Source organism: Pseudophryne corroboree, chromosome 8 (genome assembly GCF_028390025.1).
Source record: "Pseudophryne corroboree isolate aPseCor3 chromosome 8, aPseCor3.hap2, whole genome shotgun sequence".
Classification (NCBI taxonomy): domain Eukaryota; kingdom Metazoa; phylum Chordata; class Amphibia; order Anura; family Myobatrachidae; genus Pseudophryne; species Pseudophryne corroboree.
Window position 1 is genome coordinate 57076052 of NC_086451.1, and position 10102 is coordinate 57086153.

The 10102-nt window shown below is 44.4% G+C and overlaps 1 long non-coding RNA gene across 1 annotated transcript; it reads right to left on the reverse strand.

Annotated features, from left to right (window-relative positions):
• Window positions 1–793: 793 nt before the first annotated feature.
• On the reverse strand, window positions 794–8878 carry LOC134948451 (uncharacterized). Its single transcript, XR_010182958.1, has 3 exons — window positions 8801–8878; window positions 4742–4863; window positions 794–876 (listed from the first exon to the last, which is right to left on the reverse strand). It is a non-coding gene; the product is annotated as an uncharacterized LOC134948451 (long non-coding RNA).
• Window positions 8879–10102: the final 1224 nt, after the last annotated feature.

Consider the following 10102-nt stretch of genomic DNA (forward strand, 5'->3'; position numbering starts at 1 on the left):
GAAGGGAGGATTAGGGTTAGGCACCACCGGGGAGGGTTAGGGTTAGGCTGTGCGGGAGGGGGGGTTAAGTTTAGGCTGCGGGGGTCGGGTTAGGGTTAGACTGCGGGGGGTGGGGGGGGGGGGTTAGGTTTAGGCTGTGTGAAGAGAGAACTAGGGTTAGGCACCACCGGGGAGGGTTCGGGCTAGGCTGCGGGCGGTGGGGGTCGGTTAGGTTTAGGCTGCGGGGGTCGGGTTAGGGTTAGACTGCGGGTGGTGGGGGGGTTAGGTTTAGGCTGCAGGAAGGGAGAACTAGGGTCAGGCACCACCGGGGAGGGTTAGGGTTAGGCTGCGGGGGGTGGGGGTCGGTTAGGTTTAGGCTGCGGGGGGAGGGTTAGGCTGCAGGGGGTGGGGGGGTTAGGTTTAGGCTGTGGGGGAGGGTTAGGGTTAGGCTGCAGGAGGAAGGGGGGGTTAGGTTTAGGCTGTGGGAAGGGAGAACTAGGGATAGGCTGCGGGGGGGTGGGGGGTTAGGTTTAGGCTGCGGGGGGGAGGGTCAGGCTTCGGGAAGAGAGGTTAGGTTTAGGTTGCAGGGATGTGTCCGACGCTGGAGTTTTGTGGAGTATGATGATAAAATATTAGATGGAATGTGTAACAGAACGTCACAAGTCACAACATATAGACACAAGTTGTTTGGAATGGAATTGGAACTATAATTCCACTAATATGACACATGATGCTGGGTCCACACTATGTCGACGGATCTGTTGAATGGCGGATCTACCGACATAGCAGCCAATTTGGTAAGCATACAAACTTACCAATCAGGCGGTCGATGTGTCCTTCAGCAAGCCACAACTGGACGGACATCTGAATTTACTGGTCCTGCTGTCATGTCAGTCCCTGCAGCCAGTGTACAGGCGGTCGGCGGGTCGCCATACATAGAGGAAGACAGGCATGTCATATCATATGAAAAATCCCTCGTAAAGTAAATATAAAAATAAAAGCAATTCTCCCTTGGGAGAGACTGTGATACAAACACAATGTTTCAGGCTAATGGCTCCTTTGTCGTGTGCTCAATAATTACAGTAAAAATACTGTGTTACATCAACCACACTATATTGTTTTTATTTAACTAAAATACAGCATGATAGCATAGTGGTCAGTTTCTTTCAGGACTAAAATTAGACTAAAATGAAAACTGAGATTCGCTGAGTAAGGACATTGGGGGTCATTCCGAGTTGATCGCTCGCTAGCAGTTTTTAGCAGCCGTGCATTGTCGCCGCCCACTGGGGAGTGTATTTTCATTATGCAGAAGTGCGAACGCTTGTGCAGCAGAGCGCCTGCAAAATCTTTTTGTGCAAAACAAGACCAGCCCTGTAGTTACTCTTCGTGTGCGTTGATTCTAACGACGGAGGGGCGGCTTTTGATGTCACACACCCGCCCAGCCACGCCTGCGTTTTTTCTGCCACGCCTACGTTTTTCTAAGCTCTCCCTGACACCCAGAAACGCCCACTTCATGTCAATCTTCCTGCGTTCGGCCGTGCGACTGGAATGTTCGTTACACTCTGTGCAAAACCACGATGCTCATTATATCTGTACGACGCGCCTGCGCATTGCGGTGCATACGCATGGGCAAAAATTCAGATCTTTATCCTGATGGCTGCATTGCGAACAACGGCAGCTAGCGATCAACTCGGAATGACCCCCATTATTCAGCTTCTGTTGCAGTTTTGCTAAAATAGCAAACCTGCTACTGTATCTGCCACCCAGCGATGCGTGTGACATCACACGGCCGCCGCTAAAACGGTCCGGACACGACTGCATTGTGTGGACCACTCCCCCTAACGCCGCATGGTCACACCCCCCCCCCACCGCTGTCAATCTAGTTGCAATCGAATCGATCGCAATCTAAAATTCCACGCACTCACCATGCGGTCGAAGAACATGCGCCCATTTGCGATTTTTGGACTTCTGTGTGTGATGCTGAATAAGGACCTAAAGCTTAACTAAACCAAAGCAAAAAAAAAGTGACTAAAACTAAATTTAAAATACTTGTCAAAATTTACACTGGAAGTAGGGTTTTACATTTTTAAAGAACAGTTATGGTATATATTCAATTAAGGTCGGATTTTCCGACCCGTCGAAAAACAGGCATTTTCATACGTTTTTCAGGCAAATTTGTGCATGCCCTATTCAATAAATTAGACGAATTTTAGAGCAATGTTCTTCAGCAAAATCCATTACATTATCATTAAACTGTTTTCAAAAGGTATAACTATAACAGAGGTTCTCAAACTCGGTCCTCGGGGGCCCACACAGTGCATGTTTTGCAGGTCTCCTCACAGAATCGCAAGTGAAATAATTAGCTCCACCTGTGGACCTTTTAAAATGTGTCAGTGAGTAATTAATACACCTGTGCACCTGCTGGGTTACCTGCAAAACATGCACTGTGTGGGCCCCCGAGGACCGAGTTTGAGAACCTCTGAACTATAACATTGACTAAAATTACACTAAAATGAAAACTGAGACCCACTGACTAAGGGGTACATTTACTAAGCAGTGATAAGAGCGGAGAAGTGAGCCAGTGGAGATATTTCCCCATCAACCAATCAGCAGCTCTTTATCATTTTATAGTATGCAAATTATAGATGTTACTTCAGTGCTGATTGGTTGCCATGGGCAACATCTCCACTGGCTCACTTCTCCGCTCTTATCACTGCTTAGTAAATGTACCCCTAAATCTTGACTAAAACAAAGCAAAAGACTAAAATGTGACTTTAAACCGACTACAATTTTTATATGCAAGTAGTATTTATTGAAATTTTCTGGATATAGACAAAGAAAATATCTGCGTAACAAGGCATAAACCTACTACAATTTTAAGTAAGCGGTTAAGACTAAAGCTAAATTGAAAGTCCCTGTCAAAATTAACACTGTTCCATTCCAACCAGTGTCCTATATGTGTGGAGTTTGTATGTTCTCTCAGTACTTATATGGAATTAGTATACACGATCTAGAAATAGTCTGGTAGGCTAATTGGCTGCTAACTAAAATGTGTGCTAGGGTATTTACACTGTAGGTTGCAATATGGCAGGGACTGATGTCAGTAATAAATATTCTCTGATCGCCATTGCCTAATATGGTAATATAATATACATAATCAATGTGGCTGCATTTCTTGAAGAATGGCATCCCATTTTTACAACTAATATAATATTGACATTTAAATATAATTATTTTCTGTATATTTCACTAATACACTTTTTCCATGGCAAGAGTGAAAAGATTTATTTCTTTATTTATTACCAGTTATTTCTAGTATAGCGCAGACATATTCCGCAGCACTTTAGAGAGAATATTTGTTCATTCACATCAGTCCCTGCCCCAGTGGAGCTTACAATCTAGATTCCCTACCACACAGGTTCTCAAACTCGGTCCTCGGAGCCCACACAGTGCATGTTTTGCAGGTAACCCAGCAGGTGCACAGGTGTATTCATTATTCACTGACACATTTTAAAAGGTCCACAGGTGGAGCTAATTATTTATTTTGTGATTTTGTGAGGAGACCTGCAAAACATGCACCGTGTGGGGTCCTGAGGACCGAGTTTGAGAACCTGTGCCCTACCACATGTACACACAGACACATTCACTAGGGTTAATTTTGTTGGGAGCCAATTAACCCACCAGTATATTTTTGGATTGTGGGAGGAAACCGGAGAACCCGGTTTAAAGATTAATGCCAGACATTGTTATAGGGGCTTATCCAATTAGGTGCGGGGTTTACCGCGTGTTAAATTTTAACCTGGACTTTTTCTTAGGAGCTCCTTAGACTGCGCGGAAAATAACACCCTTGGTGCTTAATACGTGGGGTAAACTCTGCTGATTTAATTGGTCAGCACTGGGTAAATCCAGCTGCTAATTGGATATGCCCTAAAAACTAAACACTACAGGCGGCATTTAATGAAACCTTGTGAAAAATAAAATGAAGGTGTTGTACACAGAGACGGGTATGGATATGCAGATCTACGTGAAATGGTCTACAGTCATTACGTCGGCCACTAATGGTCGACATGCTTTTAGGTCAACGGGGTCAAAATGTCGACATATGAAAAAGGTTGACCTGACAAAAGGTCGACAGTAGGGAAGGTTGACAGAGTCAAAGATCTACACATGAAAAGGTCGACATGACAAAAGGCCGACACAAAAAAGGTTGACTCAACATTATTATTTTTGGTGTCGTTTTCGCCGTCAAAGGACGTGTAAGTACATTTAGTGTATTGCGTCCCCTCGCATAGCTCGTTTCTCGCAAGGTTACTATTCCCAATCGTGAATGGTACAGTAGGAAAAAAATGATTAAAATGCTAAAAACCCCAACAGAACTGTATCGACCATGTGTGTCAATCATATGTGTGTTGACCATTACAGCCTGTTGACCTTTTGTAACTGTCGACCATAAGCACTGTCAACCTTTTACATATCAACCTATTAACCATGTCGACCTTTTGTCTATGTCGACCTAATGCATGTCCACCTTTAGAGGTCGACCTAATGACTGTTGACCTTTCAATGGTCGACGTAGACCCCGGATATCCACAGCAACAATGTTTGTGATCGTTGTATTATTGTTTTTGAAAATAAAAGTAGAATGTTATTGGCTACAATACACAATAACATATTTTCCCGTTGCATTGATTTTCATAAACGCTCCTCATCCTCTTAGGTTTAAAGAAACTGATTGCCTTAGAATCCTGATGCATTCACTCACCTAGCCAGAAAAGCGCTGTATTGCCTATATGGACATTGAATATTACTGCAGTGTTTCAACATAACACTTCAGCTGCTTTCAACTTCATCCAGGTAAAAGTGCAGATCTCACGTTAAGTAGTTCTGCAAGACACAAGAAACAACGTCAGTTTTGCATAAAAATAAACCAAAAGGTTAAACTTCAGCAAAATTGATATATAATGTTCCTCTCAGGCGTCTCCCTCTCTTGTGTCTTTGCATCAATCAGTAACTTTTCTGCTATTTTTTATGTCTTGGGAATGACTCACTGCTACCTTAATTACTATTATCTAATAATTAATTATCTAATTATCTGATAATTACTTAATTATCTATTTTTATAATATATCTACCTAATCTGACTACTTTTGGATTACCAAATATGATGCCAATTTGGCACATGCTTAGTAAAACACACAAATTAGCAATCTGCTGAAAAAAGTGTTCAACAGAAAGGTAGGATATACCTTAAACTAAAGAATATATACAATTAAGACTTACAGACCATGGTAATAATATATGAGCTGTCTTCTGCTCACAAACTTTCTATAATTACATTACCGAATGCTTTCCTATAAAAAAAAAAAAATGTCTTCTTATTTTCACCAGAACAACCACTGCTGTGCTGATTTTTCTTTCTTGGTTTGATCTCACTTCAATTTCAGCAGCACTTTAATGGCTTTCTCCACCTGGTGTTTTCTGCTATATAATGATCAGATTTACATGCTCAGAGACGCTTACTATTATAAGTTTTTACTTTTAACTGAAGCCTGAGTCGGTACATTTCTGTAGATTCCAACTCCAACCAAAATTGCCTCCGACACCACTTCCATAACCCTTCGGGTGTGTATCGCGTTACCGGTGGCCGGTCAGCATCCCAATGCCGGTATCCCAGCTGCAGTTTGCTGGTGGTGGTGGTGGTGGGGGGGGGGGGCGAGTGCAACGAAGTCCCGCGCAGGCTCGCCATGCTGCGGGCTTGGTCACGAGGGTTCTGTTGGTTGGCATGTTTACCATCGGGATAGTGAGGGGGCGGGATGTAGGTGGAGGTATTCTGACCACCAGTCACATAACTACATCCCAACCCTTCCTACTCAAATGAGTTTGATTCTATCAATTTGCATACAGGGAGAAGTAATATACACTACCTTCAGTCTCTTTGGATTCACGTTTGGCCTCCTGAAGTTTTCTACACTACAGTAGGTCACATTGCAGGTCTCTCATTTCCCTATCAAACTGGAACTTAACTCGCCTCAGATGCTTTCATGCTAGCCACCTAATGGGCCTACAAAGTATTTGACTGTCTACCATGTAGATATCGGGTAACTCAATTGTATGTGTTCTGTTTCACTTCTTGTCTTTGTTGCAATGTCCAATTTTCTGTATCTAGGTTTTCTATTCTATTACTTCAACCACTTCAGATCCACAATGGATGTGTGCAATCTACACACCAGCATCCCCCACCAAGACGGCTTAACAGCAATGGAGCAATTTTTACATAAAGAAAAAGTACAGGCAATTCATCAAGCACTCTTCTTGCAATTATTGGAACCAACCGTAACAAGAAAAACAAGAAATTACTTTCTATTCAGTGGGCGATATTATCAACAACACTTGGGCTCTGCGATGGGCAGCAACATGGCCACGTCATATGCTAACATCTACATATTCAGGGAAGAAAAAAAGTTGTTCTTCTCAGACCCCAATGTGTCTAAAAAAAATTACTATTTGCTCGCTTTATAGATGATTTATTGATGCTTTGGACAGGTGGAGAAACAGCATTTCAATTAATGGAAAGTTTCAATCGGGGACTTTATCTATAAAATTCACTTATCAACATAGCCCCTCCACATTCATTATTTGGATGTACAAATCTCCTTGAATCATAACAAACTTATTACATCGGTTTACGCAAAGCCCACTGACAAAAACACAATGCTGAGGGCCAATAGACACCACCCTAAAGCACTTATCAGGGGTCTACCCAGAAGTGTCACCGGGTCTGGTGACACCCAATGCGTGCTCTGTATCCCGTGGCCGAAAAGGGGGAGTGTCCTAAATCGGAGGGGGGTGGTCTATTGGAAATACCGATTACATCACTACGAGGGAAGCCCAGCATCCCTGGAGATGCTGGGCTGGCCACGGAGCTGGGCTGTCTGCACCGTCAGCTCCTCTTCTAGGACAGGAGTTTGGTGCTGCAGGAGAATGTCACACTGCAGCAACTGGCTTCTGTCACTGCAGAGGAGCCGGCATTTTGGTGTCACTCCATCTGTGGGTGATTGTTGCCACCGACAAGGACTTACCGGTTTTCCGAAACAAAAGACCTGGCTTCTGGCGTGTTGGGCAGGGAGCGCAGCTGCCATGGGGCCCAGAGCTGTCAAAGTTACATGTGTTATATACATTTTTCCCCATTGGGTGATACAAAGGGACCCTTACAAACGACTACCTTGGGGCCTAAACTATATCTAGTTTTACTCGTGGCCCCGCTCAGTGTATCACTGGAGGGCATTATGTTACATAATATGAACTGGGGCACTGTAATGTGGCACAAAATGAAGTGGAGGCTCTATAGTGTGGCATAATATGAAGTGGAGCCACTATAGTGTGACATAATGAAAACTGGGGGCACTGTATTGCATAATATGTACTGGCAGCCCTACAATGTGACATAAGGAGAATTAGGGCACTACTATAGTCCATAAAATAAACTAGGACAATACTATGGGGCATAACATTAACTATGGCACTGCTATGACTAGGGCACTATTTTCAGGTGTCTCTCTAGAAGCATTGGGACAAGGGCCCCTTCAGAATGATGCTATGGCCCCCACAAAGTTCTGTCTATGCCTCTGGTGCTGGGCATCCCCCCCCCCCCAGAGTGATGAAAATGGGGAGCGTGGCTTGCGACTGCGGAACTTACTCCTTGGCACAAGGCCACAACCCTGTTCTTTTGCACATGTCCAGCCGACGTTTCCTGTACGTTGGGAGGTAAGTCTGTACGTTGGGAGGTAAGTGTGACGGTGCCATGCTCACTCTGGCAGTACAAGAATATTTTATGGATTCTGCATGGCATAGATGATCCCCACTGCGCTTCCGTTATATAGAGATGCTGTCAAAATATAGTTTTAGGCATTGTTGATGAAACAGCAATAGCTGCCAAATAATAGGCAGAATCTCTGCAGTTGGCCAAATCCCTCCCCTGGAGTTAATAGAGAGATTTGTACCTGATTAAAAGAGCACATGCTGTGGTACCATTCAATGAAGCAATATTCTGCAGCTGTTAAGCCAATATATCCCTCTTTCATCTATGAAAAAGAACTTGTATATTCTCAAAGGCTATAAATCAAATCTTATGAGGATATGGCTAAAGACAATTCACGCTACTGCTTAGTTATCATCCCTTGAGTACACATTTAGCAGCAGTTAGCCCTGAAGATGTTCAGGTTTAAAGCCTTCCCAATCTCTTTTGTGTGGTGTGATACCTCTGCCTCACCACAGTCCCATGAGATTTCTTGGCAGAAGGCAGCGGAGCAGGAATCCTATTTAATTAAGAAGACGGGAGCCTTTAGCTGGGAGAGGCGTTTAGTAAGGATAGGAGATGGGAATCAGCACTGCAGAACGGAGCTAATTACACCCCAGAAATTCATTCTATCTTCATTGTTCTATTAACAACAGAGATTGCAGTGGCTGTCTTTCAGGGAACAGCTCCACCTGTCACTTTAGCCTCAATGGAGCCGTTAATGTTCTGTTAGACGTCAGAAGCTTCAAATGTCATTGAGACAGAATTTTACAGCCAATATGCAGATTTACTGCTGACCTTCAGACGGACTGACCGCTATAGCCTGGGATTCTCGCGGCTGCCCATAAATATTTTCATTTAGCCTTTGGCAGATTTTTAGTATGACAGACCAACTAGGGGGATATCCAATTATCCCCGGTAAAACATTGAGTCCGAAAAACGTCAATTTTTCTGACTTTTTTCCGATGTTTCACCGATTTTTTTTACATGCTATCCAGATGGATCGCCTGTAAAAAAAAAACCTACCTTCTCCTGAAAACACACAGGTTCAGCGAAACCTGTGTGTGTTTGCGTGAAAAAGCCCCGTTTTCGCTGTTTCGCTTCGCCTGCAGGAGACAGGTGCAACAAAATCCCTGATAAGCCGGCGCGTGCCGCGGGTTTTATCGGGGCTAATTAGCTAGCCCCCGGTGGGACAATTAGCCCCGCTAATTGGATATCCCCCCTAATCTCAGTTTTAGCCTACCCATTTTCATTATTGTACGTTCCAAGGCAACTCAGAAAGGCCGAAACTACCCCATACAGTACGTAGAGAAATTAAGGATTCGGTATCATTTGCCGGCTGTTGGGATCCCGACAGCTGGAATACCATGTGGGCTCGCTGTGCTTCAGGCCCGGTGGCAACCGGTTACACTCCCCCTCGAGTGGGGATTTCGGCCGGTGGCTGGTATTCCGATCAGAGGTATTTCACCGGGTGTCAGGATTCCGGCATCGGTCTCCTGACAGCCAGGATCCCGACAGCCGGCAAATCGAATGCCTCCCAAAATCAATTCAGATGCGAGTGTGCAAATTTGAACTCGCAACATAAAACTTGCATAATTTGGGTCAGATGTATTAAGCCTGGAGAAGTGATAAAGCTGTGATAAGTGCAAGGTGATAACGCACTAGCCAATCAGCTCCAGTATGTAAATTGACAGTTATGAGCTGATTGGCTGGTGCGTTATCACCTTCCACTTATCACTGCTTTATCACTTCTCCAGGTTTAATACATCTGCCCCTTTGTGACAACGCCTGCACCGGAACAATGTGAGACTCAATTGGAAATGCCAGTTTGCTGGACTCGCAGTGAGGTTGCACAAACTTTCAACAAAAAGCAACTTGGGAAAAGTGCATCCTTAACCCCAATAAATTGGCTACGGAGATAGCAGGACTAAAGTATATAGGGGGTTATTCCGAGTTGATCGCTCGCTAGCAGTTTTTAGCAGCCGTGCAAACGTTAAGCCGCCGCCCACTGGGAGTGTATTTTAGCTTAGCAGAAGTGCGAATGAAAGGATCGCAGAGCGGCTACAAAAAAAAAATTGTGCAGCTTCAGAGTAGCTCCAGACCTACTCCTAGCTTGCGATCACTTCAGACTGTTCAGTTCCGGATTTGACGTCACAAACACGTCCTGTGTTCGACCAGTCACGCCTCAGTTGGCACCCAGAAACGCCCACTTCATGTCAATCACTCTGCGGTCAGCAGTGCGACTGAAATGCATCGCTAGACCTTGTGCAAAACCACATCAGCCATTGTGAAAGTACGTCGCGCGTGCGCATTGCGCCGCATACGCAT